This window comes from Sceloporus undulatus, unplaced genomic scaffold (genome assembly GCF_019175285.1).
Source record: "Sceloporus undulatus isolate JIND9_A2432 ecotype Alabama unplaced genomic scaffold, SceUnd_v1.1 scaffold_18, whole genome shotgun sequence".
Taxonomy (NCBI): domain Eukaryota; kingdom Metazoa; phylum Chordata; class Lepidosauria; order Squamata; family Phrynosomatidae; genus Sceloporus; species Sceloporus undulatus.
Genome location: NW_024802940.1, coordinates 179736 through 189312, shown reverse-complemented (window position 1 = coordinate 189312; position 9577 = coordinate 179736). Strand labels below are relative to the sequence as shown.

Genomic DNA, 9577 nt, shown 5'->3' with positions numbered 1-9577 from the left:
TGCAGCTTCCAGATTCTTAGGATGCATGCATCATTTAAACAGCATATCTCCAAAGAGACCCGAAGCAGCTTTATTTTGGCAGTCTGTAACAGGCCTAAGACTTGTTATTTTTCTTTTACTTACAAATTGATGTCTCATGCATGCCCTGTCTGTTCCTAGATAGTTGTATCATTGTAGCTTGGTACAATGAAACCATTGGCTCACATGGTGTAGCATGAAATTCTTTAGTCAGTTCAGTTTCCACAAACTCTAACTTGGAGTACACCTCTCAGAAACCGCTTGTTAAGAAGAGCAAAATAAAAGATGTAGATAAGAATAGGAAGTCACAGTAACACTTCTGCTGTTCGATTTCTTGGAAGCTTGCAGTCACACTTCCGCTCCTATTCTTTTAGCCCTAACCAGGATGACCAGTGGTCAAGAGGGATGGCAGTTGCTATGCAGCAACAACTGGAAGTATATACACAGAGGGATGAATAGGATAAGGATGTGCAGTGGTGAGGATTATATATAGATGTCTGTGGAAACTGTACTGAGTGTCTTTTTGAGGTTCATGAAACCTAGCGCACATGTATTTGTCAATAACCTATATATTTGTAATCTGCACAGATCTCAAGAGATTAGAGATATGTTGAGGAATTAAGGGACAGCTAGAATTGAAATAGTTCAACACTGCAAAATGGATAGTAAACTATTTGCAGCTCAGTGGAGGAACAGGGCACTAATGGGAAAAAATAACATGGCAGATCAGATAATCAAAAACACACAATTATTATATTTTTTTTAATAATTTTCATTTATTTATTATATAAATAACAGTAGGAACATTTATATACTGTCAACCACACCCACCAATCTCTGGAAGGAATTATTGAGTAAAAACTATGAGATACCTTGTCAAACATACTTGGATTATCCCAAGTATTTGTTTCTCATGGTTGTTTCAAATTCCATGTTTTTTGGATAACACTGTGGTTTATGTATGTTATTTCCATTGTTGTGAATTACACACACACACACACACACACAGAGGACTTCCCACAAACAAGAGGGTTCGCAGCTCAAATTCTCATCACAATATTATGCATATGGAATACTGGTGGAGTTTTTCATAAACTACCATTCTATCTAGTTGACTTCACTAGACCTGTCTGGTTTTACAGCTTGATATTTACATGCCCAAATATGTATTTTGTAAATAGTAGGCTAGTTTGTCTTACAGTACTTGTAACTCATCTAAATGATATTGTGCATGGTTGTTTCATTTCTAGGAAGAGACACTTTGTTTCTGAGTACACACCTATTGACAGCAACATTGCCTATTCTGTTAACTCACGCCAGAATACTGGTACGTTCTAGAGCATAAGAGCATGGGTTTGGCATCATATAGTATACTTTTTTATCTTTGCGTAATCATGTGATTTGATATCTTGGTTTTATTGTGAAACAATAAAACCTAAAATAAATCATGCCCATGATTTGGATATTGTTCTTTGTTTGGCTTTCAGTAATAGAAATGGAGCCTAATAATATAAACTATTTTAAAAATAACTATTATTTGCTATAGGGATCCCAAATGCCTTAGAATTCTCCTTCTCCCCCCTCTACTCATTCAATATTTTGGCATAGAGATCTATTCCTCTTAAACCCTACCTGAATTGGCTAGATTATGTATTATTTTCCTGGTGTCAGGTTTAACAATAATATGGTAGTCTTTTGATCCTTATGCTAACACTTGTGTGCCTTTCTTGTTTGTTTGTTTCAACCAAAGTAGTTAAAGGACTGTTGCTAATTGAAGTCTTACTCATTCTTTCTCCATGTTTCTGCTTTCAGGAGAAGCTACCTGGTGTGAAAGACTTGGTGAAAAGTTTGAGAATGGTTTAAGAGTCACATTCACATCATGGGGAGCATTCTGTGTTCGGAACCCAAGGCCTGTTATTCTCTTCTCCCTGGTTGTTATTGTTATGTGCTGCTCAGGCCTCATGTTTATGAGATTAACGACAAATCCTATAGACCTCTGGTCATCCCCAAGCAGCCAGGCTCGCAAAGAAAAGGAATATTTTGATGCTCACTTTGGACCTTTCTTCCGTGTTGAGCAACTTATTATTCAGGCCCCTCATACCAAGCCAGAAATTTACTCTCCATACCCATCAGGAGATGATGTTCCTTTTGGTCCTCCACTTACCAAAGATATTTTGCATCAGGTAATACAGAAATTGGTTCTTAGTTGGGTGCAAAGAAAAACAAAATACAACAGCTTTTGACAGCCTCAGAATGAAGAGAACTATTAAATAACAACTCTCCCAATATGTCATACCAAATGCCTGGTGAAAAGTGTTTCTAATACAAGTGTATCAAATATGCTTTTAGTCCCAGCTAAGAGTCTTACTGAGTGTTGTCTTGTTTAATGACATTATTGCTTGTCCTCCATCTGGCTTGCTTTCTCCTAATTAATAATATGAAGGTTGCCTTGCAGTCTATTTCAGACTCTGTATCTAAAATACACTTTTACAGCTTGGGAGGCTGAAAAGCCATTATTAATAGTTAGCTGTGCTTGGGTTCTTGCTTTTATCAAAATGTACATTTTGGTCAGTTCACATACTGCATTATATAAACAGAGGCTTAAATATAAGGAAAAAGCTTGTTCTGTTGTTGCACAAAATAGAAACGTCTCTTGTTTTGGTCTATTTTTCAGGTGTTAGACTTGCAGAATGCTGTTGAAAATATAATTGCTTATTACAATAATGACACCATAATGCTGAAGGACATCTGCCTGGTTCCCCTTTCTCCCTACAATAACAACTGTACTATTTTGAGTGTTCTCAACTATTTTCAGAACAGCCATTCTGTCCTAGATCATAGTGTTGGTGATGAATTTTATGTTTTCGCTGACTACCACTCTCACTTCTTATATTGTGTCCGGTAAGTACAGTAACAACACTCCCATCCCTCCCTCTACTTGTGCGGCTTTAATATCGCACTTTTATATTGGTTTGGTAGACTGACTTTCATTTCAATCTTTTGCTCACTTTTGAATAGTTTGCTTGAAACAAGAGTTACTCAGTGTTTAAAGATTAATTAGGAGACATTAATCATTCAGATGATTTTTTTTTAAAAAAAGGCTTCATATACCATAGCAGTTAGAATTCCAGAACAGGAGTGTGGCTAAGTGCCCTAGCCACCTCTTTCACCATGCATTTTTGAAACCGGAGTTTGTAAATTGTGTTATACTTAAATCCCTTTATTTGTGAAACTGGGAAGCAGGCTTAATGTCATAGTTTATGAAATTTATGACCATAATTTATGGAAGCTTTTGTAAGTCTTTCTGCATTGAAAGTTTTACAGACTTGAATGACTTGTTGCCAAACTTGTTGGACTGGAAGGAAGACTCCAGTCTTTGGTGAAAATTACTTGCAAATGTAGTGTGCTGAGGTATTAAGCAGTGGAATGAGACACAGAGTCCAAGAGAGGTAAAGAGGACTTTCTAAACTCTTTATCATCCGACTTGGAAAAAAATGGCAAAACCTCTTCTCACTTTTTATGGCTGCACATCACACTACTTACTAACAGCAGATAGATTAGTGGATTCGTGGAATGTAAACTACTGCAATGTTACCATAAAGTGTTTACAATTCTTCTCAGATAACTCCCAACTTTTATATATGAAATTTACAGAGCTCCAGCATCTTTGAATGACACAACTCTGCTTCACGATCCATGCTTAGGAACATTTGGTGGTCCTATTTTCCCATGGCTAGTGATGGGAGGATATGATGGTAGGTATGATGTCCTAGAACAAACCCATAGTTTTAAAATGAAATCAACGCTTGTTTTGTTCAGCCGTTTTCTAAGGTTTCAGACTATCAAGCTAATACACCAATCACAGTCACCAATCACAGTGTTCAGCTTTTGGCTCACACTTGACCATGCATTGTCTGATACTGCATGGTGCTGTAGTGTGGGAAGATGTCATGCAATGAGATGACCTGAAAGTAACAAATCTTTTTTTCCATTTTTTACATCAGGAATTAACAAGACCTGTTAGTGGTGTAGAATATGTTAGTACAGTGCACCTACGTCATAAGTAGACATGCCATACGTGGCTTTCAGCGTATGCTGAAAGTTATGGCCGGAACAGGAAATGGCATGTGTCCGCACCACACCACAAGCATGAACCTCATTGTTTTCAATGGGGCTCCACCATAGCGGTATTTGCCTTACGCTGGGGGGTCCAGAATGGATCCCTCGTGTAAAGGAAGGGCACACTGTAGTATTGGTGTTCTTACATGTCTCAGGTGCAGGGATAAATACAGTTATTGTGCTTCATTTTGATACAGTAGTCAGTATCATTTATGCTTTATAAATTATGAAAAATGTAATAAGTGTATCCAAATAATAATAATAATAATAATAATAATAATAATAATAATAATAATAATAGATCCCCCCCCCCTAATAATCTCATGGGGGGATCCCCTTTTCTAGGTAGTTGACTAGTAGAGTGCATTTATTTCAGAATGGAGATTAATGGGCCATTTGTGAGCTAGTATTCTTATTCTTCTTTATGTTTGAACATTACATCCTTTGACTAAAAGAGAATATTTGATTCCCTAAGATTAGAATTAAAAATCTTAAACTTTGAGAATCTTCAACATACACTTCCAAAAGAAGTTGTAACACTAGCAAAATAGGAGTTGGAAGTAACTTCTGAATAGTCAGGTACTATGTTGGATGAATGAGTTATTAAGGCACTTTAGTTGAGAAATGTCTTGGAGGGACAATTTGGCCCTTAAATTAATTTTCATTGAAATGAGTTGATTTTACATCTTAAGATACTTTGTTTTGGAGTAAATGAAATGAGTCACATTCAGTGAGGCAAGAACATGGAACAAAGGAGGAGATGATTTACAGCATTATTTGGCAGAAGGAACTTCTATATCATAGAATGTGCCTTTTGCAGTACTGATAAAAGCATCTTGTATGTTATTTAAAATACCTCCCCATGTATTTTCTCCACATAGATGAGAATTACAATAATGCTACAGCCCTTGTGATCACATTTCCTGTCCAAAATTACTACAATGACACAGATAAGCTGATGAAAGCTCTGGCTTGGGAGAAAGAGTAAGTCTTTACTGAAATAATCTATATAAATTCTTTATAATGGAAATGAACTGATTTTGTGCCCAAGAAAGACTAAAATCGTAATAAACAGTGTTACTGCTGACACTGTTTAACACTACCCACTCCAATCATGTAGTGACCATTTGGAGTCATTTGTCTCAAATTTTGTTTAGTGCTTCTATTATGGGAGCTGTCCTAAAGAAATAATTCCCTGTGGCAATATAATCCCCTTAAACATGTCCACCTGTTTGAGTGGACAAGTTTAAGGGGATTATATTGCCATAGGAATTATTTCTTTAGGACAACTCCCATGATGGAGCTGTAGGGACAGTGCAGCACACAGCCTGTATGTGCCCTGCCCAGAACTCCTCTTTTTAAAATGTTTGTTTGTTTGTTTGTTTTACCCCAAATGCTCTCTATAAGGCACAGAAGAGCTATTTTAGGCATGAATTTGCCCTCTGGGCTTTTAGCCCGAGAGAGGCCTTTTTTTTAACACCAGAAAATGACTGAGAAGTTGCTATCCTGTGGTAAACAAACTCTTCCTAAGCTTAAAAACAGTCTGGTTTGGGGGGGGGGTATGGCAAAAGTGATATAACCCCCGGGTATTGGGGGGGAATTTTATTTGTGTGGAGGTGTATGGTGGTAGGTGTGGTCTTTCAAGATCTTATTGGGAACAATGGCGGGTACAAACCGCCGCTTTCGGGCTCCCCGCCGCCGCCATTTGCTCCGTGCGGGAGCGCAGCCGCCAAACCGCGCGACTCCCGCGCGGAGCAAAAAAGAAGCTCCATTCTGAGCTTCTCTTGCGGCGCCTTATGACGTCGCGAGGCGCCTGGCGCGAAATCGCGATGTCATAGGCGCCGCGACACGTCTGGACGCTGTGCGTCCAGTACGTAAAGATGGCGGCGCCCATGTAGAAGGTCGCGCCATCTTGTACTATAGGTACGTACTAGGGTTAGGGGGTGCGGAAGCACCGCCCCTTCTAACCCTAGTACGTATCCTATACGTACTATATGGCGGTGGTATCCCTCCGTTGCCCCCGAATGCTTGACAGTTTCCCATTCCTGCACTGGAATGCTTTACATTATTTTTTTAAAAAAAGCATGAAAAAAGCATGAGGGACTCAGGCTAGAATTCAAAAGCTGATGTTGATCTGGAATTAATAGAAGCCTGCCATCTTTATGCGTTAAGAAAAAAGTAGCATGATGTATTCTAGCCAGTATAAGTTTCAGGAAGTAAGGTAACATAGGGTTTAAACCATTTAAATCGTTGGAATAATAAAGACATATATGAAAATACTTGTCTGACTTTCTCTGAAAGCGGTATCCTGTTGTGTCTCTTTCAGGTTCATCAATTTTGTGAAAAACTACAGCAACCCAAATTTAACAATTTCCTTTACTGCTGAACGTAGTGTTGAAGATGAAATAAACCGAGAAAGCAACAGTGATGCCAGTACTGTTGTAATAAGCTATATAGTCATGTTTGTGTACATCTCCATAGCTCTAGGACACATAAAGAGCGCTGCCCGATTCTTGGTATGCATGTGTATAATTGTTGAAAAGCAAGTTCATTACAAATAAGGACTTGAAATAATGTTTATAGAGTCTAGTAATACTTCAGCTCATATGTATAGTACTTTTCTTTGTCTTAAGACTATATACAGTATTTAAGTTGATGACGGTGTAAAAATACAGCAACAATTCATGCTATTCATTTTATCCCATTTTATTTTGGCATCTGTGATTCTCTGGATGTTTTTGGATTGCTGCTCTCATAATCACTCACCATTGGCTATACTGGCTGGAGCTCATAGGAGTTATAGTCCCCACCCCAAAAGAAAGCATTTGAAGGGCCTCAGTTGCTAATTAAATACTTATTTAGCTATTATGTGGCAAAGTAGCCTAATATTTTTAAAAAATCTGTCTGCCTCCTGGACATTTCCTTGGCTGCAGACTTCTCTCTATAAGTTACTTTTAGGGTAGTATTGCACTAAGTTTCAGAATAAATCTTTCCCTGATCTACCAAAGGATAACTGGACATGTATCACTTTTTAGATGCAAAACTAGAACTGTATTGAAGCAGCTGGTTGTAGTATTAAACTATGATTCCAGTATGAATAATATATTAATAATGTGACTTGTGTCTTCATTTACTAGGTGGATTCAAAAATTTCTTTGGGCATTGCAGGAATCCTCATTGTACTAAGTTCAGTTGCATGTTCTGTGGGTATCTTCAGCTATTTTGGAGTGCCCATAACACTGATTGTTATTGAAGTTATTCCGTTTTTGGTGCTGGCTGTTGGAGTGGACAATATTTTCATTATTGTTCAAACATATCAGGTATTATTATTATTATTATTATTATTATTATTATTATTATTATTATTTCAGAGTTGGAGTATATATTGAATTTATTATTTCAGAGTTGGATTCAGGTATGACTTGCACACATATAAACCTATTGGGGGAGATGAGTAGTCCATTAAACCCAACTCCTAGTACCATCTTGTCATCACAAACAGTATTTTTAAAATTCCGTCAAATAAGCATATAGGTATATCTCAATTAATGAAGTAAACGTGTTCCTGGATATTACGTCTTTAACAGACAGTTTGGTACCATAAAAAGAATTGACATGAAGGAACAGAGATAGGCTCCTATACTACCAAAAACATGTTTCATCAAACTTTTAATTCAAACTTAATGTGCACATATGAAATGAAAAGAAACAGGTAAGGCAACCCTTAGATAAATATACAAAACGTTTTGAACTTTCTAGAAACCATATGAAGACTTCTTCCAAAATGTATCCAGGGATGACTTTTTTATCTACAGCCTCCACTTTTTTTTATGTAGTTTCCATTTTGGTGGCCATACTTATTAGTTTATACTTTTTTAAACATGTTCAGGTAGCTGATGAGACAGGCTTATCTGCTCTCCTGTTTCCTTTCTTTTTTGCTGATCATGCATGTTCAGTGAGGGATTTTGGAGGCAGCTGTAGTTTATCTTGCTTGTTGTAGGCAGTACATACAGTTAAAATAGAATCATTTGGATGGAATCCTGCTCATTACCAGATCAGCTTTTATGGCATTGCTTACTGCAGACACACGGCTGTAACTTGACATTGGAAGTCTGTATTTCTTGAGTCTTCCTTCACCATCCTTCCAATGCCAATGCTGCTAAAAGAACTTCCAGCTACACAAAGCATGGGAAGGAAAGGGGGATTGGGCAGTCATAAAAAGGTATTTTGTTGTTGTTGTTGTTTTAAAAGGAGCTTACTGGCAAAGGATTTCTTGTGATATGCCTATATTTGTTGTATGGATCTAGGAATGGTATTCTCTAGATCTAATTCCTAATAAGAGAATTACAATTTCAGCGAGATGAACGTCTTCAAGGTGAAACTCTAGATAAACAAATTGGCCGTATTCTTGGTGATGTGGCTCCTAGCATGTTCCTTTCGTCATTTTCAGAAACAGTGGCTTTTTCCTTAGGTAAGAATTCTTAATCGTTTTACACTTGTGGCTTGTTTTTTCTAATGTTAGAAAAATGAGAGTATTTCATCATGTCGCAGTTGATTTTTTTTAATATACATTGATGCTGTTTACTAAGGCATTATTGAAAATAATGTTCATCCCACAGATAACATGTAATACATATACACAATTTAATTAGGTAGGGTGCCACAGTCACTAAAACCAAACTGCCAAAATTTTAGTCTGATAGAAAGAGTCATGTTTTTTTTTAATCAGAGACTTATTTGCTAAATGCTGGCAATGTGCTAAATTCTACCATATAATCAATCTTTCTCCAAATGTGTCATGATCATAGAATCATAGAACATAGAGTTGGAAGAGACCACTAGGGCCATCCAGTCCCAACCCCTTCTGCCATGCGGAAACCAAATCAAAGGCATCCCTAACAGATGGCCATCCACCTCTGTTTAAGACCTCCAAGGAAGGAGACTCTATCACCCTCCGAGTGAGTGCATTCCACTGTCGAACAGCCCTTACTGTCAGGAAGTTCCTCCTAATGTTCAGGTGGAATCTCTTTTCCTGTAGCTTGCATCCATGTTCCGTCCTGTTTCTCTGGAGCAGCGAAAACAGCTTGCTCCCTCCTCAATATGACATCCTTTCAAATATTTAAACAGGGCATCATATCACCTCTTAACCTCTTCTCCAGGCAAACATCCCAGCTCCCTAAGTCGTTCCTCATAGGGCATGGTTTCAGACCCTTCACATTTTATTCGCCCTCCTTTGGACACGCTCCAGTTTCTCAATGTCCTTTTTGAATTGTGGGCCCAGAACTGGACACAAATATTCAGGTGGGCCTGACAAGAGCAGATACAGTGCACTATTACTTCTCTTGATCTAGACACTATACTTCTATTGATGCAGCCTAAAATAATCATGGGCCTTTTTAGCTGCCTCATCACACTGTTCACTCATGTTCAACTTGTGGTC

The 9577-nt window shown here is 37.8% G+C and overlaps 1 pseudogene; it reads left to right on the top strand.

The window, feature by feature from the left end:
- The window catches only part of LOC121917433, a 60872-nt pseudogene that overhangs the window by 30033 nt on the left and 21262 nt on the right, over positions 1-9577 (top strand).